Below are 27,834 nucleotides of genomic sequence, written 5' to 3' on the forward strand. Positions count from 1 at the left end.
CTATCCCCTCCTCCCACCCCAAGCCGCACCTCCATCTCCTCCCGACCAACCTCATCCCGCCCCCTTTACCTGTCCGTCCTCCCTGGACTGACCTATCCCCTTCCTAACTCCCTACCTACACTCACCTTTCCTGGCCCCATCCCCGCCTCTTCGACCTGTTTGTTTCCTCTCCACCTATCCTCTCCTCTATCCCTCTTCTATCCGCCTCCCACTCTCTCCCTATTTATTTCAAAACCCCCTTCCCCTCCCCCTTTTCTGATGAAGGGTCTAGGCCCGAAACGTCAGCCTCTCTGCTCCTATGATGCTGCTTGGCCTGCTGTGTTCATCCAGCCCTGCACCTTGTTGTCTCTAACATTCTGGTACATTTTTACATGGTCTCTGTTGCAGCAATACAAATTGAATTGAAGAAAAATCTGGGAAAAGAATTTTTGAAATGCTCTGGACCAGCTCAGCAGGTCTGGCAGTTTCTGAGAGAGAAATCAGAGTTAACGTTTCGGGTCTGGTGACCCTTCCTCAGAACTAGAATAATTGAGCTTTTTCAGCAATTTCTGTTTTTGTTTCTGATTTCCAGCAGTCTTTTCTGCAGTCCTTTCAGTTTTTCTTGATAAGATCTATCAGCTTTGGAAAGCAATTGGCAAAGGCGTGGAAGCAAAGATTGTATATGGATTCTCAGCTGCAGCTGTGGTAATAAACATCTGCTGAAATTCATAGAGAAATCCTTCCAATGCAGCTTCCTAAGAAAACAAATCATCTTTTTCAAATTGCACTAATTTACTGCTGCTTAATTATGGACTATTAATATATTTATCTTCAATAAATCTGACTTTCCAATAGCAATCAAAAAATCAGTGCTGAATGTATCAGTTCAAGTTGGATGCCAATTTATTTCAAGATATGCCTTTTTAATCCTGTAAATTAGCAGTTATAACATTTATAACGTTCCAAAACCAATTTTAAGAAGGTGCTGTTACTCAGTCATATTATTAACTTTCCCTTGCATGAATTTTCCTGTAAATCAAGCAGCAGGGCTCAAAGATGAGTGGAATGAGTCCAAAAATAGAATGCGTGGAAATTTCCCAATCCCTGAATGATGTGGTCAATGGCGAATCCGTTCAAAAAATATGGCAAGAAAATTGAGATTCCAACATTGTGAGAAAGTTTGATGTTCTGCTTAAGGTTTAAACAGCGACGCAAGAATCTTGTTCACGAGCAGCAAGAGCTCTCGTCAAATTAAATTCATCAAAATTTCTTGAGGACCCAATTCTGCCTTATTGATATGCTATTTTCCTACACAGCAGAGAGAAACTAGGCAGTAACAATTTCTATTGTGAAAGTCCGAGAGGGTATCTGGTGACTCCACCTCACTGCTTGTGCCTCTGGGCCTCAGCTTGGCCAGCCGTTCCAATCGCCCATGGCACACACCGTGGGCAGTGATCTCATGGATGCCTCGGCCAGTTTGTGGAGGTGGTGTCTGACAGGCGGCAGCTTGAGCGTATCATCATGATGCATATCCAACACACTTAGAATACAGTTCTCCACTTTACTGCCCCACTTTGGACTGCATCAACACCTTTCATCTTAGTGTCACTGCCAAACCACACTGCATACACATACCCATCTAATATCATAAACATTGTGAGGCTCTTCTAGGATCCTGCTCTCGATCACAATCACTGTGAATGTGACATGGAACACCTAAATGAACAAACAAATAAGGTACATGCAGTGTCCAACTAAGTGGGATACAAATCCTGGCCATAAGCAATTTGACCATGTCATAGTCATTACTGTGGAGCTGAAGTAGTCACAGATAACCTTAAAATTGTCACCTGTGGGCCACAATTCAAAGACTATCCGAGGTCTCAGAGGCTGCACAAAGGCACAAAGTTGATTTCCTCTCATCTTAGACTGTAAATATTTGCCAAAATGCTTTTATACACAATGCTGCCTTCCTTGGGTGATATGGGATTGGTTTCTTCTTTGTTCCTCCTGTTGTTCAATAAAAGTTATTATTCAAATGATTTGAAAATGTTCTAGCATGTCAAGCTCCTACACAGACCAATGACATGATGTTATGCTGTGCTAGACACTGGGGAAGAGTAGCATTTCCTTAAACAGGGTTCCAATACCGTATTGTGGTAAAGAAAGGTTGCCTTTGTCGCTTGATTCCTGTAGCTGCAGTTGCTATGACTGTCAATCAGAGAGGTGATGATATAAAGTCGCAATACATTTACGAATGTGAACTTCTATTTGCAATGAAAGAGTCACCCGTACCACTTAGGTGCCTTCCTTTAGAAGCTGTTCCTTTTCACTTCCACTGCGTGCGTTATAAAGGGCTGTTCATGGCTGGCAACAAATGACCTGGTGCAGAGTCAGGTGTTAAAAATGATAACCTTAAACATATTCAAAAACTAAGCTTTCACAGTCTTTGACGTAGAGAAATCCAAAGATCCACAATACTTGGATTAAAAGAAACTTTCATCATCATGGTCCTAAGTATCATCCTTTTTAAGTTGTGCCTCTTGGTTCTAGACTAAGAAACATTTTACCTGCATCTACCCTGAGAATACAGGCCCAAGTTACTCATAATCCAAGTGTGGTCTAACCAAACTTCTGTACAATAGAAGCAAGACTTCACTACTGCTGTACTCCAATCCTCCTGTGGTAAATTCCCTTAGCCTTCCCAATAGCTTGCTGTACCTGCATATCAGCCTTGAGAGATTTATTGACAAGGAGACCTGAAGCCATGTTTTCTGGCTTTCTGCCTATTAGCCAATCCTAGATTCATGCCAGTGCATTACGTCCTATCGCATTAACTTTGCTAATCAACGTCCTGTGAGGGACCTTATCAAAAGACTTCTAAACATCGAAGTAAGCTACATCCATCAATTCCGCTTTATCAGTTTTCTTAGGAACATCGTCAAAAAACTCCAATTTAGTCAAATATAATTTCCAATTTCGCAAATCCACACTGACTATTCCAGGTCAGATCATTGTAATCCAAATGTCCATTTATCACAACTTCCATAATGGATTATACCATTTTCCAGCTTACTGACATAAGGCTAACAGATGTGTGGTTCCCTGGTTTCTATCTCACTCCCTTCTTAAATAGATGGTTGATGTTTGCCAACTTCTAATCTGCAGAAATCATTTCAGAATCCACAGAATGTGTTTAGTTCATTTTTGGTAAGATTCATTTCTGTTTTTAAGGATCAGACCTCATCAACAAATACACAAAGAATTTCATAAAACATTTAAAGAATCTTTTAAAAAAATAGTTGATTTCTTTTATCAAACCCATGTGCAAAACCAAAACTTCAGTTAGCTCATAACTTTAAAAATAAACTTTGTTTTCTGCAGAACTTCATGACAAAGTTTGCAAGTTAAAGCCATTCAAGAAGGTCACAGGTTTCAGGTCGCTGATGGAGCTGGTGATAAGATCATCACAGTTCAAGTAAAAAGGCTTTACTGTTCTCTTATCCTGTTTACTTTATCTAAGCAACGGAGAATAACAGAACAATCTGATAAGCAGATTGTCATTTACTTCGGAGTTTCAGATATGTTTTACTAATAGAACAATCATTAAGGTAAAGGAAGTTTCGTCTATAAACTAATCAGGGAGATTTTTTCTTAGAGTAAAATAGATAGCTGGCAGTGACTACAAATAAGTAATTCCATGTGAAGAGTTGAGGTTATACCATAAAAATACTAGTCATAGTCTAAGATTAGATTATTTTAATGATAGGTGTTTACCTGTAATTATACATTTATAACATGTAAGTTAATTACATTGAATGAGAGAAATTAAGTTGACCTGTTAGACTATTATCTGTGAAATGTGATTTACAGTAGCAAGCGTGACTCCTCTCAGCCGAGGTACAATCACAATTTCATAAGTAAATTTCTGTCATCATGATTGCTAAGATTAATGATATTGAGTATTGAATGGAATCAAAATACAGTTTTATATAAAAAGAGCATTAACACTGAACAGTTTATATTAAGGATTCACAGAATCAATGATCAACCCAGATGCTAATGATTCAGTGGGGACAGTCCTCCGGTATAGAAGCAATAGTTGTTCATTGCTTCAACAAAAAATGTCAAGTTTCAGAGAGACATTTCCAAGTAGAAAGATTGATTTTCCACTCCATCAGTTTTCATTATCGCACAGTATTTCCCTAACCTTCAGATAGCATTAAACTGAAATCTAAAAGTCATGGACTTAAAGGCACATAGTTGTTGACTATTGTTGCTATATTTCAAAATACTTTCACCAGATCCCTGAATGGAGGTGCCTATGGTAACATGATTGTAGGTGTAATTATATCATTGCGTTTCTCTATCTCTACAAAGTTTTTAGCATTGTCACTACTGGCAGTGAAAAAGAAGGTGTAAAAAAACATTTCTTTATAATCAGTCTGTCCTCAGGGGTAATGTCAACAAAGGCTGCAAGAGAGGGAAGGGTAGTGAAGAAAGTGAAAATCAGCCAAGATTCCTGACTGCTATCCAGTAACCTGCTAAGTGTGCAAATATTCACATTGTATGAGAACAGGTCTACAACAAATTCTTTTATTGATCAGACTGTCAATGATCTATGAAAGACCATGACGGATAGAGTGCTTTGTTTCCTTTGGTATTCTATTTCACAAAATAAAATGAACAACTACTCCATACCAATATTTCAAACAATAAAGAATGTGACAGTTTCATTAGACATAATGTTCAGCAAATACATGTCATTAGTTAAAACAAAAACTTTTCTCATCTTTAATTTGACACTCAGTCAAGCATTGGTTCTACCCGTTCACAATGGGTGTTAGCAGTAAACTATATGCAATATTAAACTGAAACAGAGGAAGGTTGGTTTTAGGATGATATGATTATTTGGGGGAGATTTTTGTTAGGAAGTGGTTATGTTTTTCAAAATCAGTACATGTAAAAAATGGTTTCATTGATAGAAAAGAAACACATCATTGGCTGTAAATCACCAGAAACAACCTTCAAATAAAGTTGAGCTTTTTGCCCGAGAAAGGAACTATCTCAGAAAAAATTTAATGGAGGGGACTGAAAAAGATAAGTCTAGAATATTAATTTAAATTGTGACAGGAGGCCAAGAGGACACAGCTTCAACAAAATTGGGAAGTTCTTTGCATAAAAAGTAACCACCATAAACAGTAAAAAGCTAATAACACTACAATGCTAACCTAATGCTAATCATGAAACCATTGTTAATTGTCAAAAAAAAACCGTTTGGTTTACTAATGACCTTTAGGAATGGAAATCGGCCATCCTTTCCTGGTCTGGTCTACATGCGACCCCAGACCCATAGCAATGTGGTTGACTGTTAATGTCCCTCTGATATGACTTTTGATTAGCCACTCAGATCAAAGACATTTAGGGATGGGCCATAAATACTAATCCAGTCAGCGACACCCTCCTTCCACAAATAAATGCTTTAAAAAACTTCCATTTAGAACATAAGGTGCAAAAAGGTTTCCTTCAATATAAATTTTCATTCCAGTTCAGGAAACAGCAAAGAATCTAGGTACACCAAAAGTTAGATAACAAGGTGCAGAGCTGGATGAACACAGCAGGCCAAGCCGCATCAGAAGAGCAGGAAGGCTGACGTTTCGGGCCTAGACCCTTCTTCAGAAAATCCGAAAGTTAAATGTCTTTTATATCAAATTGAAACCAACAGAAACATTCACAGTTAATGAGCAGAAAAGAGCAATAGTGCATCACAACTATCTGACATCATGATGACTGCAGCATCATGAAAGCATAGAAATACAAACAGGAATAGGACAGAAATCTGCTCTGCCCTTCCACACGATCAAATTTCTAAAGCACGACCGCGTCTGCACATCTTTTAATCATTTCGTGCCCAAAAGTTTCTGAATCTCACTCTTGATTATACTCATTTGCTGATTATCTGCAAACCCCTGGGGCAGAGAACTCCAAAGATTCATAAAATGATAACTAAAGAAATTTCTCCTGATTTAAGTGAGTGAGTGAGCCTTTATTCCTAGTTCTAGACTCATTGATCAGGGGCCGCAGCCTCATGACAATGCCGCTGTTCAGCTCTCTCTAGGAATTGTACACGTTTCCATATGATTCCTTCTTATTCTTCAAAATTCCACTGAGTACCTTCTCAAGGGCAGGTTGGGATGAGAAATAAATGCTGGCTTAGCCAATGATACCACATCCCATGAAAAAAAGAATCTCATAAGTTTGCATTGTTTGCGGTAAGCAATCCACAATTCTTGAGCCTGAGTAGCTGAGGGTCTTCCTGCAGCTTACCTACGAAGCTTTTCTGAAGTCACCATGTCACCTATCTGGTGGAAGGGACCAAAACTAAGTCCAATATCTTAATAAAGCAAAGAACTGTAGAAGCTAGAAATCTGAAATAAAAACAGAAAGTGTTGGAGAAACTCAGCTGGTCTGGCAACATCTATGGAGAGAGAAAGAGAGTTGACATTTTAAGTCCAGTAAATCTTAGTTTTTGTTGTCTTAATTTTGATTTGACCAGCAAATTTGCTTGGAATCAAATAATGTTTTTTGATGTATTTTGAATGCTTCAGTTAGCATAACAATTGCTAGCTTTAGTCATAGATTCTCAACATTGGCCAAGAACTTTAAATTATATTTGGTCTCTCAACTTCAATCAGCAATATTCCCTGTAAATCATACTGTGCAGGGCCTTCCAATAGTCCCGAGACTTGTGTCATTGGAAAACTTATTTAAGATATTCCCAATGAGACTGTGCACATTCATTAATAAAGACAGTAAAGAAAAATGTGTCTCAGACTATTCATCAGGGGACATGACTAATAACATGTCTTCAGGTTGAAGTACAACTATTAACCTCACTAATGAACAGGGCTTGCTTTTAAAGTATTCCCATCGTAGATCAAAATATTTAAAACTTAAAGTAATGAAGTTGTCCAGTTATAGGAAGGATGTTATTAAGCTGGAGATGGTTCAGAGGAGATTCACCAGGATAATGCCGGGTATGGAAGGTTTGAGTGAAAAAGGAAGGCTGGATAGGTTGGGATTTTTTTCATTGGAACGTAGGAGGTTCAGAGGCAACATTATAGAAGTTTGTAAAATAATGAGGGGTACTGATAGAGTTAATGGTAGTTGCCTTTTCCCCAGGATGAGGGATTTCAAGTCTAGGGGGCACATTTTTAAGGTGAGAGGAGAGAGATTGAAAAAAGACATGAGGGGCAAATTTTTTACATGTGGAAGAAACTTCCTGCAGAACTGGTGGATGTGGGTACAATTGCAACATTTAAAAGACTTTTGGATAAGTACATGAATAGGAAAGGTTTGGAGGGATATGGGCCAGGAGCAGGCAGGTGGGGCTAGTTTAGTCATGAGGGGTCAGAGGTCCACCTTCACTCTATTTATATTCTTCCATTAAGAAGGAAAGCAAATCTGCTCGCAGTATTCAAGATGTAGTTTCATCAATTCTTGTATAACAAAAGCATAGCTTTCTTCCTTTGATGTTAAGTTCCTTTCTAAAATGGAAAATCATCCTGCTCGCCTTCTTGATTTCATGCTGTACGTGCATATTAACTTCCAGTGACTCATGCATCTACAACACTTAAATTCCTACACCTACCTGTGTTCACAGTGTACTATTGGGAAGCACTGAAAGCATCAACTCATTCATAAGGTACAGCTATGAAGATGGCATAGTCTTGGCAGCAGTACCTAGTGAGATATGCTGCAGTGATGTAGTTAACTGTGGAGACTCAGTGGAAGAATAATGAATATTTCTATAGTCATTATCCTGTCCACTTGCCTTCTTGCCACACGTCCATCAGGATTTATCCACAAGGAAAATCCCTGATCAGGTCCTTAAGATCTGCACACTGTCATGTCATATTAATGTAATCCTGTAGGGCTGTCAGCGGTCACAGAGCACAGCTTGCCATTTTGGACTGACGGTCGCATCGTACATATCATAAAGCATTTGTGCAGAATCATTTCTCCACCACACCTTAACAGTAATCATTGATGATATTTTGAAAATGGTTAGTGAATATATGTACACAAAAGTGAATGAGACCATTGTAATCTGAATGGTACACAAGCCTTTGTGCCTCACATTTTATTGATAGAATGTTACACAAAGGATTATGGAGCTAGGGATAAGGAAGGATTGATTCAGCTACCCTACAATTCTCTGATTGGGATCTACAATAATTAGTGAAACAGGTCCTGAAGAAGAGAGCATCCTGCACCCTTCTGATAAGCATTACCCACCTTCAGCAACAAAAAAAAGCCCAGATTCAAATTATGGCTACAGTGAAGTAATAGGAGACAACAATGTTTCATAGATTCAGTGCTGGAAAAGGTCAATAACCTGCAGTGTTTCTGCAAGGTTGGCTCATTACAGAGGTCCAAGAGAAAGATCACATTTGCATGCTGCTGCTAAAGTGAAAGAACTAGTCTATTTAAAAGTAAGTTTTTAAGTGATTTTTTTCTCTCTCAGAGGGTTGTGAGTCTTTGAAACTTTCCCTGAAATGGTTGTGGAAATAGAGTCCTTAAGTATTTTTAAGGCAGGTTTTAATAGATTCCTGTTCAGCAAGGAATTGAAGGATTATTTGGGATAGGCAGAAATGTGGATTTGAGATTACAATCAGATCAGCCATGATCTTATTGAATGGCGAGCAGATTCAAAGGCTGAAGAGCCTATTCCTGCTCCTGATTCATACTTTCATTTGCTGTGACTTTATAACATGCTCTTTTGTAGTTATGGAAAAACATTCTTGGAGTAGATTTGAATAAATTTTAGGTCAGCCCTCTTTAAAACACAAGAAGCACAGAAGTCTTTGCTCCTTATCTGTGGATCTGAAAGTGGCCCTGCAGGTGTCTGTGCTGGTGTCTCAACTTTTTACAATTTATATTAATAAGTTAGATGAGAGGACAGGAAATAGGGTGGCTAAATTTGCAGGTTATGCTCAGATATGTAGAAAAGTATGTTGTGAAGAGGGGATAATAAGTTTGCAGACTGATACAAATAAGCGACTGAGCAAAAATCTGGAAGACAGAGCATAATGTGGGAAAATGCAAAGTAGTTCACTTTGACAGGAAAATTTTAAAAAAAGCAGAGTACTACTTAAACATTGAATGACTACAGAATTCAGAGGTGTGAAGGATGATGACAGTAAAATGACAGTACAGCATGTAATTAAGAAGGCTGATGGAATGCTATCTATTGTTATAAGAGGAATTGAACATAAAGTCAAGATGTTATGTTTCAGTTATATATAGAATTGGTGAGAGTACATCTCAAATACTGCATGTATTCTAATCTCTTTATTTAGGGAAGAATGTAAATGCATTGGAGATGGTTCATAGGGGATATAGATCTAAACTGATACCTGGGATGAGCAGATGGTCTTAGGAGGATAGATTGGGCAGGTTTGGCTTGGTGCCACTGGAGTTTAGAAAAGTTTGGAGTGACTTGGTTGAAGTGTACAAGATCCTGGACGGTCTTGACAAGGCGCACGTGGCAAGGGTGTTTACTCTAGTTGGGTAATCCCAAAACTAGGGGACAACATAAATTGATGCTTGTTGGGCGGGGACATCAAACATTATCTGGGTAGAGGTGAATGTGAATTTATAACACTGACGATCAGCTGCAATCTTTTTGAATGGGGGAACAGGTTCAAATGGTCTACTGGCATTCTTAATTTGTATGTTGCTATATGGGCAAATAGCAAAGGAGTGCCCAAGATCACTCCTTTGTCAAAAGCAATGTAATACCCGATTTTATTTCAGCCCTTCTTTCCCCATTCTGTCCCATCCCAGCCCCAGACTTGGGCCCCTCCAGCATGCAGCCCCAGCTTCTTACCACTTCCTCCAACACTTAGTCTGCATAGTATCTGTTTCAAAACTAAAACTTGAACAACATACTATGTGAGCACCCCACGCATTTCAGTGATGCAGTTCAAATATAATTGTTTGATCCCTAAGGTTAGATAACAAATAATACTAAAACATGATTTTAAAAGAGTTTGTATCAAACAAGAGGTGCATGTTAGAGCATTTGAGAGTAACAATTTCCATTCCCTATGGCACACCCACCTGAGTAGGAGCATGCATGAGGGTAGGTTGCGAATACACTTAGAGCATTAATGGGTTCACTATGGGTTCACTGTTGGCATTCTCACTAAAGTTAATGAAAGCTAAGATCCACCATGTATTGAAATCTTCAGGAGCAAAGATTTTGCTTGATCCAAGGATTTGGGTGACTTCTTCATTTCCTGATATCTCATGTAAGAATCTAGTGTGCAAAGGCGTGCTGAGATGCTCCTGGTATCTTTAACTGTCCATCCAAGCTTGACTTTAAAAGCGACTCAGTGATCAGACTCCATAAGTAGATGCTGGGCAGCAGGTACATCTCAAGCATACATGCTGGATGCAAGGCAGTTATTCACACAGTAGTGTTCTGTATCGGACCAGACATATGCATTGCAAGTTGAGGGGCCAAATAAACTCCAGGAATATTGCTCATCTGCTGTTCCTACTATTTTGGCACTGTTTGTATTCTAAAGCTATTGTTGCAAAGCTATTTTAAGCTTAGCCTGTGCAATATGCCTTATCTGCATGTGTATTAACACTTGAAATCATAATGGTATTTAAAGGATGTAAAATCTTAAGTGTTATTGTCACTCTCAGCATTGCAGAAATGATTTGAATATCGACCAAGAGGTAGCTTTGGTGCTTTCTTCATAGACACTGGCATTTATAAGAAGGGGTCAGGTTGTGAAAAATCTCTTACCATGTGTTTTGCAAAATGCTAAGGCCCATGGTTATGGATAATGGCAAGTTGGAGATGAACACAATGTGGATCTATTTTGCAGAAAATGTATCTGGTGGTGAGTCCATCTTGCACAGAGACAGCCTTGGCTACATGACAATCCCTCCCAGCTCTACGCTATTGGCAATTCCTCATCATTTTCTGTTTCCAAATTATTAGAATGTGTAAGAAATTCCTCCTCCTCATCTTTCTCAGAGGTTACAGCTGTGCCCAGGGTGTCATCATTACCAATTTGCAGGCTCCGCTGCCAAGCAATGTTGTTTAGCATGCAGCACACCACTATTATTCTTCATTTCCTTGCAGAGCTCCACCTAAGTGACTGAGGCACCTGAAGGAAGCTTTTAAAATGGCAATGGCATCCTCAATTGTACTTCCTGTGACAATGTGGCTGCTGTTAGGTTGGAGGTAGGTATTGCCTCAGTTTGAGAGATCCCATAGAGGGTCATTATTTGAGTTATTAAGGAGATGCCTTTGTCTTTTGGCAGCCAACCAAAGGTGGCTGACATAGCCAAGCCAGTCGACAACTCCATAGTATGAAGCAGTAATGGGAGCTACTAGGAAAGCCAGTACACATTGAAAGAAAGCCGTGTTACAGTCACAAGCCAAAATGTCATTGAATGAGTGGAAAGGTGTCCATGTGCTGACTTGGGGCCATTATAGCAACATGGTTTGAATATATAACACGCTCCACCGAGGGGAAAGTTGCTGACTGGACTAAAGCTGTGGCTGTCTGCATCTAAGACATGAAATCATCTGAGACATTAATATACTCTGTACATCAGCAAACAGGGAATGAGGTATTGCCTTACTGCTGCTCTGTGTTATTGATTGGGATATTTCAGACAGGTCAGCTGCCAAGGCCTGAAAAAGACTGAGCCATAAAGGTTGAGTGTGATAGTTACATTCAGAGCCAGTACAGGCAGGGCATGGGGTCCAACAAGAATGTGGTTCAAAGTATTGCTGGACCATGCACCATATGCCACAGCTCAAACACCATCATCTTCAGCGCCAGTTCTCTATTATATTAACTTATAATGTCTGAGGCCACTACTCCCTTCACACAGGGTGGAATCTAGTTGGCCTCTCTTTCATTCACCACCTTGCTGCTATCTATGGTGCTGCCTCTTCTTCCAGACCTCATGCCCTTCCCAGACCTCTGGCTATACATGCTAACAGGCTCATATGTAACCTATGTCAGAGACTACTATGGCTGTCTTGTCTGTTCCTTCACAAGAAGCACAAAGTTCTTCCTGATATCTGCATGCAGGACACAGTAAGAACAAAGTAAGTTGTCCTGGGAGACCAGCAGTCTCAATCTCCTATTCCCTGGGGTTAAAGTAAAGCACTTTAAAATGAGTTTCTGCTGATTATGGGGCACTTAAGACAATTTGAAAACAAGTTCCACAGGGATTTGAAGAGTACCTGGCTATCCAAAGAAATCTTCAAAGTTCAGACCTTTTCCTCCCAGGTCTATTCTGCACGCAAAGTGCTTCACATTGGTGGGACAGAAAAATTCAATATGAAAGGAGGCACCTGCTGATTTCTACCTCCATGAAACCGGAATCCTTGAAATATGAACAGTCCCCAGTGCGGACATTGTGAAAATCAGAGGTGCTGTGTTTGGATGCAGGAATTCTGGTTTCTGGTCTCATCTGCCATTTTTAAATTGACAAAGAAGCTGTCTACTGTTGCGAAAATCCAGGCCAAGATGTTTTTCTTTTATAATGGAGGAAATGCAAGGAGAATTGAAATAATAGATATCCATCTTTTCAGTAACTTGGTGATCGAGGTACACATTACACGACTATAGGAACAGCAATAGGCTACTCAGTCTTTCAATCCTGCTACGCTATTCAGTTATACCATGGTTGATCACCATAAATGTGTATATCTACCTTGGCAACATATCTATTAATATTCTTGCTTAGCAAAAATCTGCTAATCTAAGTTTTGATATTTTCTATTAACCTAACTTTCATAGTTTCTTGAAGGAGGTGGTTCCACATTGCTACTATCTTATCTGTGACAATGTCTATTCTGCCATTATTCTCTGGTTTTAAAGTTATCTCCTTTTGTTATAAACTCTTCCATCAGAGGAAATAGTTTTTTCTCTCTCTATCCTATCAGAACCATTTAATTGTGTTAAACAGTATGATTGAAGGCATTGACATGTGGTCTCACTTTTAATTCTATGTACATTCATTTCAAGCTAGATTTAATTGTAATCATACATCTATATATCCATTACAGTTTAATTAGGTTATGCATCAAATTGATCATATCCTTACTTTATAAACCGCTCTTCCATTTAATATTTTTACCAGCTCATTAAACCAGTACTTTTGTTATTTTGCCTCAGGAGACTTAATGACGCGATCTATTAAATATTCACAAATACTGTTACAAAACAAAACAGTGTGTCTTACTGATTTCAGTATTGCCATCAAGAAGGTGGCATATTATGAGATCAGCATTAAATATGGGCTCTTAATAGCTGCCTGTGGGTAGCATGGACAAGTTGCTTGCTTGCTGTGAAATAACAGAAGATTCCTTTCCTGGGATGTCAGTCACATGGCTGCTTTTACTACTTATTTCCTCAGAAGATGTCTTCTACTTTGTCAATTGTTTTATCAGTGGAGAATCTTGCTGGATCTGACATTGGAACCATATGTAAGTTAGATCAGATCCGGGTGGCAAGTTCACTTGTGATATGTTTTTGTTAGGCTGAGTCGTTGAGAAATCTGGAGCGAAAGCTGACAAGTCGAAGCTGATTTAATTCAGTGCTAAGATAGCACAAGAGGCTGAATCAGCTTCTCCTCTTCCTAATTTTCTGCTTATTTAATTCAGTTTCATACCTACCCTTGTAGAATTTGAAGCCAGAGCTTTGGGTTGCTAGTCCAGCAGCAAAACGAGATCATAAGATCATTGCAAGTAGGAGCAGGAATCAGTAATATATCCTGTCTAACCTGCTGCACCTTATAATAAGATCATAGCAAATCTCATTGTGACCTTTGCTCCACTTTACTGTTTGGTCTCCATATACCTTGGATTTCTGTGGAGATCAAGAATCTGCGTAACTGAATCTTTAATATATTCAATGATCCAGCTTCCACTGATTTGTGTGTGGATGTGAATTTCAAATACTATCGAATTTCAAATACTATCAAATCTCAAAGAAGGAATTTTTCCTCATCTCTATCTTAAATGAAATACTCTGAAGTTTTAGACTGTGCCCCAAGTTCTCAATTGGCAATGCTGACTAGAGAGACAGAGAGAACAAAAGTAAATTTAAAGGTTATCTCTGGATTTAACTATACTACCACACACATAGCAGGTCTCCGACACACTTTTCCCCATAAACTTGAGGTAATAAAGAAATAGAGTCAAACAGCATGGAAACAGACGCTTTGGTCCAACTCATCTTCCTGACCAGGTTGCCCAAACCAAACTAGTTCCATTTGCCTGCAATTGTCCCATATCCCTTTAAACCTTTCCTATTCATGGATCTATCCAAATTGCTTTTAAATGTTGTAACTGTACTTGCATCTACTATTTCCCCTGGCAGTTTATTCCCCTCTCACCTTAAACCTATGCCCTCTAGTCTTGAACTCCCCTATCATAGGGAAACAACCTTTGCTATTCACCTTATCTATGCTCCTCATGATTTTATAAACTTCTATAAGGTCACCCTTCAATCTCCTATGCTCCAGGGAAAAATGTCCCAGCCTATTCAGCCTCTCGTTTATAAATCAAACCCTCCAGGTGCAATAACATCCTGGTCAATCTTTTCTGCATCTCTTCCTATTTAATAATATCTTTGCTATAGTTGGGCAACCAGAACTATATGCAGTACTCCAAAAGTTGCTTCACCAATGTCCTGTACAGCCTCAACATGACATCCCAACTCCTATGGTCAATGCTCTGACCAATGAAGGCAAGTGCACCAAAACCACCTTCACCATGTCTACCTGTGACACCAGCTTCAATGGCCTGTGAACCTGCACTCTAACGTCTCTCTGTTCAACAACACTCCTCAGGGCCTGACCATTAAGTGTGTAACTCGTGCCCTGCTTATCATCCAAAACACTTCTGCCCCTCTCCCAGCTCACACCAAATCCTGATCACCTATCATCCCTGTAGTCAGTGACTTTCATTGGCTCCTTGTTAAGCAACATCTTTATCTTAAATTTCTCAGCACTGTTTTCAAATACCCCTTTGGCCTTCCTTCTGTTTCTCCCTTGCTTCCTTAGGCCTCATAAATCTCTGAGATATCTGTGTTCAGTGAACTCTGGTGTCTTGTGCATGCCTTATGTTAATTGCTCCACTGTTGGTGGTCATCCCTTTAGTTGTTTAATGCTTAATTTCTGTGTTCCTCTATTCCTTATTGCCTTTAAGATCATAAAACTGTAAGATATAGGAGCAGAATTAGGCCATTCTGCCCATCGATCTGCCATTCAAACATGGCTGATGTGTTTCTCAACCCCACTCTCCTTCCTTCTCTCTGTAACCTTTGATCCCCTTGCCAATTACGAACATATTATCGCTGTCTTAAATACACTCAATTACTTGGCCTCCACAGCCCTCCACGACAGTGAGTTCCACAGATTCACCATCTTCCAGCTGAAGAAATTCCTCCTAATCTCAGTTCTAAAGGGTAGTACCTTCACTCTGAGGCTGTGCCCTGGGTTCTAATCTCTCCTATGAGCAGAAACATCGTCTCCATAGCCGCTGTATCTGGATCTCTCAGTATTCTGTAAGTTTGAATAGATTCCTCACTCATCTTTGAAACTCCATCGAGAACCTCTCTTTCCCCCTTTAAGACTCTCCTGAAAACTTGATTCTTTCAAGAAACGTTTGGCCATCTGATCGAATTACTTCTTATCTGGCTCAGTTATTATATGTGACTCAGAAAGAGTTCATATTGGTCGATAAATCAGTAGATTAACTGTAGAAGCACCATCCACTGTGATGATGTTATGACAATTGGTAGAAAGAGTAGTCAAGGATTTTGAAGCAATCAGACTCAACCTGTGGTCCTCCTAACAGTCTTGCTAATAATGTAGACTAAATCCTTGTGTCATGATGACAGTTTAGAACCATAAAGAACTATGGACATTTTTAACTTGTAATTCTAAAATGTGTTTTTTCTTAAAAGAGAATTGACTACAGTTGAATATAGCTGTGGATATATGGATACATAAATACATAGAATGTCACACCTAAACATGTGAACAGGAAGAGGTGAGTCAAAAAAGATTGGACTGTGGTCTCTTGGAACTAGAAAGATAACAAGGAGCTGAACCCTTGTTCAACAGCAAGCCACCCCCTCTGGCCTCTATCCCAAATTGAAGATATGTACTTTTTTTCTCTTTGAAGAGTACACAAGGGCCAGGGGTTAGAATGCCAGTTTTAACTTCTCAGGACTGAGATTCTGGTGTATTTGCTAGTGCTAGACTCAGATTCTTGTGTATTCCATGGGCTAAGGGTAATAGTAAATAATAGTCTTCATTCAAATGTTGATGTGCGGTGAAGATCATAGTTAAACTATCCTGTAGTAACCCGTACATTGCAGGTTGGAGTGCTGGAAGCCAGCTAGTTAGCCAGGCAACAGGAAGCAGGACAACAAAAGGACTCTGTCCCTCTATTGTGGTAGTGACTGTTGTATTCAATTTTCTGCTCCTCATGACTAATTCAGAGACTGATCTGTTTATCTTTCGCTTACCTTTTTGGACTCACCTCTTACTTATAAACAATGTGTATGTGTGTTGTGGTACTAATTTTTTCATGGTTAGTAGTTAATAAACTCACTCCTTTTGTCAATTGAAGAAAACCTGGTTAAAATGGCTCTTTCTAAAACATAGGTTCATTTAGATCTGTGAGCAAGGTATCCACAAATGAAGGGATCTGCTTTTAAATTAATTTTGTTGAGAGCAACTAAGGGCTTGGGTGAATATGAACTAAGAAGTTGAACAAGTTCATCATTCTATTCCTAGAAGCCTTACAATTTGTGATATCTTGTCTGTAACGGTAACAATTTGGGGAACCTTGTCTGGGATCTGGGTGTTGTAAAATTTTGTAATATATAAATAGTTGTGGAGATGAAATAAACCATACTTTAACTGTGAGACTCTTCTAGTTAGATCAGGCAGTGGCTATCTCATTAGTCTAGATGCAGTGGATCCTAAGGAACGGAAATTTTATTGGTAGATGCTGGTGGTAGCACATTTAATATGGTGTGATACTTTGTTTCATAATGTCCTGAGAAACATTTTGGGATGGTTTATTATGATAAAGGTGTTACATAAGATAAGCAGTAATTGCGTTACAACATATTTTGGAAAGTACACTGACACTCGAGCCCCAATAATTTGCAACAAACTTACTGATTTAATCAAGGTACACAACGTCCTCAATTTACCTGTCTGATGGAATTATTTTAACAGAAAACTCTGACCAGGTTCCTGTACTTAACAATGGCTACTATTCATTATAAATGAGTCCATTCTAACGGTGAGTAAACAGCTATCATTTATAAACATCTAATGCTACTAGTTAAACTCTAACCCCAATTTAAAACCCATACACACACATACTGACAGACACTAAAAAAGAAACAAAAACGTTGGTGTTATGGATGGAGGAAAAGAACTGGGAAACCATGGTTCAATAGCAAAAGTCCACAGGGTTCAATGAGATGTTCCTTTTGCTCCCCAAGACCTTCTATTCTTCAGTCTCCTTTCTCCATGTTCTTTCATTTCTTCGCAGGAGGTTCTGGATATTGGTGCACTAATTGTAAATTCTCTTAGTTACTGGTTAAATGCAACTGCTTACAGCAACAGGTGGAAAAAAAACAGCTTTTTTCAGACTTCAGGTAGTTGTACAGCAGAGACTGACAGTAGTTGCTTGTTCTTCTGCATTTTCTAATCAACATGTTCAGAGATGATGTGACACACCTCTGAAGCAGGTGGATCTTGAACTCGGGTCTCCCGACTGAAAGGTAAGGACACTACCACTTTGCCACAAGAGCCCTCCTTCTGCTTCAATATTGTTCACACACACATGCCGTTCAGATGCTCAGGGACCAATCAGAGAGTTGTCATCAGGTCAATGACCTGTGGCAACAGCAACTTGTCACAATTCTACAAATCAACAATCTGCCAGTTGGGTGCTGCTACATCTGCTTTTCCACCATTTTGTTCCACAAATCAGAAGGAACTGAGTCAGTGAATGTAGTACAATGTGTTGCGTGATGTGGTTGTCAAGTTTGAATAACTAGTTATGCATAAAGCTATGAGATGTGGCTCTGAGGCTTGGAGCAGTGTTAAGTGTGTGACAGCAAACTGAAGCATACAGACTGGTAGAGACTGCAATAGCTGATAGATGAGTGAAGGGTGGGATATGGTAGTAGAAGATATATGCACTAATGACCACTTCTGTGTGATCACTATCTTGCTGCATTACATTTGGGTCCTCAAAGCTACACTCCTGGCACATTTGACTGACATTTTTATCTGCTTTCACTGCCTTCAGATCATGAGTCTCTAGGATCTGGTAGGTCCAAGGGATAGATGACACCTCTCCTTCATTGCAATCCTCATCCAAGGGCATCGGTACAGCAATGATAAGTATTGGTCTCCACTCTGTCAGGAGAGTCATTATCCAGTGATCTTTTTTCTTGCAGTGTGCTCCAGTGCAGCCAGTTCCAGCTCCTGCTTCAGGGAGAATGTACTCGCCTTTTAAATAGTGAGGCCTGGCTTTCAGTTCACTTTACCTGATGAAGGAGCAGTGCTCTGAAAGCTTGTGATTTTAAATAAACCTGTTGGACTATATCATGGTGTCGTGTGACTTCTGACTTTGGCAAAAGCTAACTTTAAATTATGCTCACCTTACTTGAATTTGGTTCCCCTTCTCAGCTGCACGTTTATAACTGAGCTACAAGTGGAATTTACTAAAATGCCCATAGTCAGATGCTGGAAGCAATGAACATGGGTTAATCGTGCTTTATGATACCAGCAATCTTTTTTTATGCCTTACCAAATTTCACAGCCTTGATTGTAATAGTACATTGATCTCTGATGGCCACTGCTGCATGACTATTGTAAAAGCAAATTAAAAGCAAAACACAAGAAAAAAAACTTTTTTTTCTGTAATGCCTTGCACAAACTTCATTTGGAAATACATTCAGTTTTGGTCTCCATGCATAGCAGGTGATATAATGATATTGGAGTAGGTTCAGTGGCAGACTACAATAGATTGTCACCACCTCAAAGAATCAGGATCCTCTATTCGAGTGAAGCATGGACTTGGAGGCAATTTGTGTGGCCTTTTTAACACAGTCAACAAATTAGATTCCATCAATGCTGTAGTTTGTATAAGTTGGGAGAAAGGAGGTTGTATTGGTTCGATGGGCTAAAACAGTGAGCTGAAGTCCTTGGGTTAATAACTATTGTCCAACTCAACCTTTCTCGGCCAGTCAAAAAATGCAGAAATTAGGCACAATTAATGCATAGCTCTTGCCATACTATAAGAATTCCGTTTTCCACTTTTCAGCATGTTCCTCTTTTTGCTATTGAGATCAAGCTAAGTTACACAAATTAAAAATATACATCAAGTCAACTCTTAAACAATGTTGTAGAATACGCCATTTTTGTTGAAAATATTAGGAAGCCGCGATATTAGAAACATTTCTATCCTAAATTTGATGCATACTCTCGTGCACCTTGAGTATGTAGAATCACTCACAATAAAGTCACCTTGTATCTCAGATAACGATGTCATCATATCTTGGATACTATGTTTGATTCCTAAGAACGTGGAGTTGCCATAGGAGAACCGAACAGTCCAAAACAACAGGAAATGCCAAGAGTGGTTGTGTACATTAAAGTGGAGTCTTTAGAGGAGCTTGATATGACCATTATAGTCATTGACGAGATCAATCAACTCACCTAGACAATTCATTCCATCAAAGACATACATTCTCTGCTTTTATGGACACTGTACAACCCTGCATTTTTTAATTTTTAGTCTCAAGAAAATGATTTTAATAATTTTATCAAAAATATATCATTCAATACACTTTCAGTAATCATCTCTACAGTGAGCGTATCCATTAATCCCTTGGTGGAGTGCCCAATTCGACAGTAGGCTGCTCAACGTCAATAAATGAACGGACCTGTATTTGAAACAGTTAAAATTTCATTTTGGCAACTAACCACTGCAAGTCTGGATGACCTGTATATTGCAGTAACTTTCTTTGTGGGAAAACATGGCTGAGGAATGCTATGCTGAGGATGCAAGCATGAGTAAATAAACTTTTATAGCTTAAGAGAGCACGAAAATAGCACAGCACAAATCACAAGTTTCCATAATAGATAGCTGCAGTTGTAAAATAAATTTGGACAAAAGTTACACTGTCACTGATACAGCAATACAAATAGTATACAGGATATTAGAAATCAAAATAGCAAACCTTTACTAATTATCAATAGCATGAATGTGAAGGAGAATGTGCAGTGCCTGATGTGGTAGTCCTCTGGCAGGGAGTGGCGATCTCCAAGCCCAGCATGGCAGTCTTATGGCAGCCTGGCACAGGGGTCTTTCAGTGGCACGTGGCAGTCATTTGGCCCAGCATGGACTCAGAGTGGACTTCCGGCCTCAAGGTGATTCCAGAGCGGACTTCCAGCCTCGAGAGCCTTAAGGTGAAACCTGGTGCAGTCTGGAGTCAAGGCCCCATGCAGACTGGAGGCTTGGTGCCAGTGTGGTCTTGGTTAGAAGGACTGTTGTGCTGAAATTTTTCTAATTTATTCCTACAATATGTAATGTTAGATGTCTTATTTATTTATTTTTCTAATTTTTTTTCCTAAGAACTTGTACTGAGGAATCTGTACCTAGGTACCTTATACCTAAGATGGCACGATAATTGGCGAGTTGTAAACTTTTCACTGTACTCATTCGAGTACATGTGACAATAAAGCCAATTAAATATCAAATCACTGTGGGGCCTAAAGTTTCTGGCAGGAGTGTTGGCTGCTCAAATTAGGATTAGCTAAAAACGAGAAAGACTGCACCTCAAGGGTTAAGTCTTCGTTTTCTTCTTCCTTATTTTTGTCATGTTGTCACCCAATATACTGTATAGTATTAGGGAAAATATCACAATTAAAAAGCACAGAGGAGTAAAAGTCATGGACCAGTAGAAAGGAACCAATATGCAAGGAGGAAGGAAGGTATTGTTGAGGTGTTTGGGAATATGAGGTTATGAAATTGTAGAATAGCGTGAAAGTCATGGAATGCAGCGTACTGTTGAGTTATTGTATGAGCCACATAATCTGTTACATGAATGTTATCATGCAGCAATTACATTCAACTCCCACGCTGCAGAATATAATGGCAATGAAGTGTTTATGTGGGTAAGTGTGATTATTTACACATAATGTACCACTTGCTTGTTTCATCAATCAAAGAAAACTCTTGTTTTAGAGTAAAACAGTAGATTGGCAGTTTTCACCGTAGTACCATCCATCAATGCCCACAGTTGCAACTGTTTCTATTCTGCTGAGTGAACTTCTGGAATTATATGAAGGCTTGGATCTTTATTTGGTTCTTATTTGAAAGAGAGGCTGTGCAAGAGAAAAATGTAATCTCTAACTTGCTTCCTTGCACACAACAGTGAATGGTTTCTCAAGAATTCAACATGAGCAACTTTCACATAAGTCATAACATGGATATTTGCTCTGGAGTCTGTCGGGGGTGTGTCAAGGTCATTGGCATCTCAGGGAATACATTAAATTTGAAGGTCATAGACTCTTGTAAGAGTATCCCTTGTGAATATCCTATTGCCGCTGCGCACACAACGCAATTATAGTACATTCAATATATCTATACCTTGCCATCCATCGTATTTTATTGGGTAAAAAAGAAGCCCTTAAGTTTTCCAAAAATAAACAGAACGGAACATATGTAATTCTGAGCAGAACATAAAAGAATGACTTCAAGAGCAATCTGATGTTTGCAACTATGTCCAAATAAAATTAAAAGTTAGAGTTCCTGTAAAGTTTAATGGTAAACTAAACTATTAGTGAGAAAATGCATTTGTCTTATCCTCCAAAATCTACAAATTGAATTACAGATTTTTTATTGATAATTGTTTGCTGAGAATCCCTTAAAATTATATTTATGTCTTCATTTCTGAAAACCCCTTTCTGCACTGTTGTTTGAGGCTAATTTGAAAGTAGAATAGCAATTAATCTACATAATCAATTTTTTATCTTGTTCTCTTATTTCACCAATTACACAATGCAACTGGCTAAAAAAAATCTTCATTGTCTACAACTGTGTTATATTTCTGACAGAAAGACATATCAGCAATTACAGCTCCTATGATCTAATTACTTGCTGTAAATCAAATGCAATCAAATCAGGGCCTGGTGGTAATGTCACTGGAGTAGTAATCCAGAGGCACAGGCTATGTTGTAGGGACAGGGGTTCAAATCCCACTGTGGCAGCTTGTGGAATTCAATTAACAAATCTGGCTTATAACTGTTATGACAATGGCTTGCAGATATCAATCTTGCCTTTACTGATCGGGTGGCTGCCTTGGTAGAGTATTAAAATCATTAATTTGAGTTGTTAATGTACTTGTGATCTGGGACGATGTCAAAGGCTAGGACAGCACAGACTTCAACATGTTACAACAAGCTTGCCTTCTTGGTTTGGACTTTTCCCCCAGTGAGCAGTCTGAGAAGTGAGCAGAGATATCAATGACAATTGATTCTGCAACTTACTGTCCTTGTCATTTACAAGTTTATATCAGGAGCGAAACCATGCAAATTCAGATTCTTTTCGATGCATTAAGTCCTTGGCCTTAAGAGTTATTGGTTGAGCCCAAGGTCATCCATGCGCCATTTATTTAGTTAGGAAACAACAGAAACCTGAATGCATGGTGCTACCCATTTATGGAGACAGAGCATTTGTCCATTTTGGCATAGTTTTAGAATATGGTCATGTTCTATTTTAAAATAAACTCAAAATATTCACTCTGCATGTGGCAATTGATAACTAACCCTGCTGGTTGCTGTTTTGATACTAGCATTCCTCATTTTGAGTCATATTTAAAACCACCAGACCTTACAGAATATCTGTTTTATGCTATATTTTTATGATTCAGTTGAATTTCCTAATCAATATAAGGAGTGTACAGGCATTCTTAAGAGAGAAATCAGGAAGGCAAAGAGGGGTTATGAGATAGCATTGGCCGATAAGGTTAAGGATAACAAAGAGATTCTATAACTACATTAAGAGCAAGATGGTAACTAGAGAAAGGGTTGGGCCTCTTAAAGATCAAGGAGGTCGTCTTTGTGTTGAACCTCAGGAGATGGAAGAGATACTAAATGAATATTTCACGTCAGTTTTTACTGCGGAGAAAGAAATGGAGTCTAGAGAATGAAGAGAAATAAACTTTGATGTTTTAAAATCAGTTCACATTACAGAAGAGGAAGTTCGGGACGTCTTAGAGAATATAAATTTGGATAAATCTCTGGAACCTGATCTAATGTATTCCAGAATGTTGTGGGAAGTAAGGGAGGAAATTATGAGACCCCTTGCAAAAATATTTGCATCATCTATAACTACGATGAGTGTCTGGTGACTGGAGGGTGGCTAATGTTGTACCTTTGTTTAAGAAAGGTTGTAAGGAGAAACCAGGGAACTATAGACCTGTGAGTCTGACTTCAGTTGTGGGCAAATTGTTGGAGGTGATTATAAAAGATAGAATTTATGGACATTTAGAGAGGCAATTTAGATTAGGGATAGTCAGCATGGTTTTGCACGAGGAAAATCATGTCTTCCAAACTTGATTGAGTTTTTTGAGGAAGTTACCAAAAATGTTGATGATGGCAGTGCAGTAGACATTGTTTATCTGGGTTTTAGTAAAGCCTTTGACAAGGTTCTGCGTGGTAGACTAATTAGTAAAGTTCGGTCTCTTGGGATTCAGGGTGAGCTTGCCAATTGGATACATAATTGGCTTAACAGCAGGAGACAGAGTGTAATGGTGGAGGGTTGCATTTCGGACTGGAGGCCTGTGACCAGTGGTGTTTCACAGGGATCGCTTCTGCATCCTCTTTTGTTTGACATTTATATAAATGGTTTGAATAAGAATATAGAAGGCATGATTAGAAAGTTTGCGGATGACCCCAAAATTGATGGCATTGTAGACGGTGAAGAAGGTTTTCAGAGATTACAAAGGGATTTTAATCAAATGGGTCAATGGGCTGAAAAATGGCAGATGGAGTTCAATCTGGATAAATGTGAGGTATTGCATTTTGGTACAACAAACAGGGGTAGGGCTTATATAGTTAATGGTAGGGCCTTGGGTAGCATTGTAGAACAGAGGGATCTAGGGGTGCAGGTATATAATTTTTTAAAATTTGCGTCACATATAGACAGGATGATTAAAATGGCATTTGGCACACTTGCCTTCATTGCTCAGTCTTTTGTGTATCGGAGTTAGGACGTTATGTTGAGGTTGCACAGGACATAGGTGAGGCCTTTTCCGTAATACTGTGTCCAGTTCTAGTCGCCAAGTTATAGCAACGATATTGGCAAGTTGGAGAGGGTTCAGAAGAGATTTATCAGGATGTTGCCGGGTGTGGAAGGTTTGAGCTATAAGGAAAAGCTGGATAGGCTGGGACCTTTTTCCACTGGAACATAGGAGGTTGAGAGGTGACGTGATAGAAGTTTGTAAAATAATAAGAGGTATAGATAGAGTTGATGGTAGTTGTCTTTTCCTTAAGATGGGGAATTTCAAGACAAGGGGGCACTTTTTTAAGGTGAAAGGAGAGAGATTTTAAAAAGACATAGGACGCACATCTTTTACACAGAAGGTGATTCGTGTGTGCAATGAACTTCTTGATGAAGTGGTGCGTGCTGATACAATTTAAAAGACATTTGGATGGATATTTGAATAGAAAAGGTTTGGAAAGATATGGGCTAGGAGCAGCCAGGTGGAAGTAGTTTAGTTTGGGATTGTGTATGGCATGGACTGGTTGAACAAAAGTGTCTGTTTCCATGCTGTATGACTCTATGTACATTGAAAATGTCACTTATGTGAACCAACATTCTTTATCTATTTCAATGTCAGTTTTACAGACCTGTTCTGAAAGTCACTTGATATAGTCGATATTGATGGTGAAATTACATCAATGTACTTCAGAACTTGGGTTCCCTTTTCCCATCTGCGACAAAAAATAAAACTGAGACTCAAACTCAAAAGGCATTGGATGGGAATGAAGCTCAGTTAAAGATTAAAAAAATAGATTGTTATGCTTACAACTTCAAACAGTATTTAATTACTCTCAATACTGTTAAAATCCTAAGATTGAGGCCATCACTTCAGTTACCAATACCTTCCTGCAATTCCAATTATCCACCTTTTCCCAGTTTGACCTACTCTAGCTCTGAATCTGTGTCTCTCTCTACCTTTTCCCTCTCTGGTTTCCATCCCATTTCCCCTCATGTCGTTTCCAAATTCATCTTAGCTATCATTTTTTTGCTTGCCTTCATTGTTATTAAAATATTGACCATCACTTTCCTTCCTGACAACAAGATAAATCATAATTTAAATGGGACCCCTCCTCAGGCACAATTCCCACCTATCTGAAATTGCCATCATCACCCCAGCATTCAAAAGATGTATCACATAACCGACTTCCACTCCGTACTTGCAAACAACCATTCTATCTTCAGCGTCTCATCCTATTTCAAAATACATGAACAGGTTGTCACCCCCAAAATTCATATCTAACTTTACTAAAATGCTGTGTTTCAAATATTCCAAGAGGTTTCTATCTCAACACAAACTGGTTTTAATCAAAGTCATAAATAGCATTTTCTATGGTTGTGGTCACCGTACACTTCTCCTCCTTAGCTTGCTCTGTGGCTTTTACTGTTGTTGGCAATATCATCCTCCTCCAACAGCTCTCCACTGATAGAAGGGAGTCTGGTTATTCACAGAGATCCAGAGATCCAGGGCTGAGGCAGCTAAAGGCTTTGCCACTGTTAATAAAGCAGAGGTTGGAAGAAGATAGGATATAGCCAAAGAAGCTCAAAATCAACAGATGTAAGGCTAGAGAAAGTGTCAGGGATAGTGAGGTGAGGTGATGCAAGTATTTACAATGCGGTGGGTGCTAGCCACCTTGGGTCGTAGCACTAGTTAGGTGGCACAGTTTAGTCGGTGCAAGCCAGGGGGGTGGTGGAGTTGGGTGATGGGGAGAAGTCAGGTTGAGTCTGGGGGTATTCGATGGATCAGGGAAGGTAATTGTGGGGACAAAGGAGCTCTGAAATATTCCAGCAATACTATTGAAGGTTTGTGTTCCAAGGGAGCCAGGCTTCTAGCCAAGTTGTTCAAGTGCAATTAAAACACTGGCATCTCTCCTGCAATTACCCAGGTAATGTCATGTACACAAACAGCAGGCCAAATCTAACTTAGCCAATTACCTCTCCACCGCTCTCATCTCAATCATCAACATTGCTGATGGAATGCATCATCAACAGGGCTTTCAAATGGCGTTTACTCAGCAATGACCTATTCAGTGATGCTCAGTTTGGGTTCCACGAGGGTTACTCATCTCCTAATTTTGTAACAGCTTTGTTCTAAACTTGGGCAAAAGAGCTGAACTCAACTAGTGAGGTTCGAGTGACTGCTCATGACATCAAAGCAGCATTTGAACAATTGATTTTTTGGTTTATTTATTGTCACATATACTGAAATACAGTGAAAAGCTTTGTTCATGAGTGGTATAGGCAGATCATAGTAAGCAAAGGATGTACAGATCAAAAAGACTTTGACAGAGGCATACAGGTTACATTGCACAGGCCTGCACTAGGCGAGATCAACGTTAGCAAGATCAGCATTATTTGAGGCTAGAGAGCCCATTCAACAGTCTGATAATGGCCAGGAAGAAGCTGTTCCTGAACCTGCTCACGTGTGTGTTCAGGCTTCTGTATCTTCTGCCTGTTGGAAAAGGTGCATGCTACCAAAACTCAACAGGAATAAGGGAAAACTCTACATTGGTTGGAGTCATGCACAGTGCAAAGAAAGATAGTTTTGTCCATTGAAGATCAATCACTTCAGTCCTAGTACATCACTTCAGGAGTTCCTCGAGTCAGGGTTGTAGATTCAACCATTTTCATTAATGACCCGCATTCCATCATAAATTCAGAAGTGGAAATGTCCACTAATGACTGCACAATGTGCAGCATCTTTCAAAATTCCTTAGGTACTGAAGCAATCATGCCCAAAAGCAGCAAGACCTGGACAATAAACCTGGTTTAGGCTGACCTGTGGCAAGTAACATTGACACCACAAAAGCGCCAATTAATGACCACCTATAGCAAGAGAGAGTCTAACCACCTCCCCTTGACATTCAATAGTATTACTATCATTGAATTCTCCCACTATCCTGGGGGTTACTTACTAATGATCTGAAACTGCACTTGAATTGCTGTATAGACAACAAGGACAGATCAGAGGCTAAGAATTCTACAGCGAATGACTCACCTCCTTACTCCCAGATACTCTGCACCATCTACCAAGCACAAGTCAGAAGGGTGATGGAATACTCTCCACTTGCCTGGATGGATGCACCTTCAACAACATTCAAGAACTTGACACAGTCCAAGACAAAGCAGCTTGCTTGACTGGCACCCTATCTGCTACCTTCAACATTCACTCCTTGCACCATCAACGCACAGTACCAACAGTGTGTGCCATCTCCAAGATACACTTCAGAATCTCACCAGGGCTCTTTGACAGCGCCTTCCAAACTCACAACCTCTAACACCTAAATCCAAAAGGCAGCAGATCCTTGGGAACACCATCACCAGCAGTTTCCTCTTCATCGCACACACCATCCTGGCTTTGACCTGTACTGCCATTCCTTCACTGTCACTGATTTAAGTCCTTCCTAACAGCACTGTGTGTACCTGTACCATATGGACAG

General features: G+C 39.4%; 1 long non-coding RNA gene across 1 annotated transcript in view; it reads left to right on the forward strand.

Moving 5' to 3' along the window:
• Nucleotides 1-3,362: 3,362 nt before the first annotated feature.
• The window catches only part of LOC125484738, a 43,820-nt gene continuing 19,348 nt past the window's right edge, over nucleotides 3,363-27,834 (forward strand). Inside the window, exon 1 of the long non-coding RNA XR_007263552.1 lies at nucleotides 3,363-3,457. This is a non-coding gene — a long non-coding RNA (uncharacterized LOC125484738). The remainder of the gene's footprint in view (nucleotides 3,458-27,834) is intronic.

The sequence above is a fragment of the Rhincodon typus genome, chromosome 13, assembly GCF_021869965.1.
Source record: "Rhincodon typus isolate 14 chromosome 13, sRhiTyp1.1, whole genome shotgun sequence".
In the NCBI taxonomy this organism is placed as follows: domain Eukaryota; kingdom Metazoa; phylum Chordata; class Chondrichthyes; order Orectolobiformes; family Rhincodontidae; genus Rhincodon; species Rhincodon typus.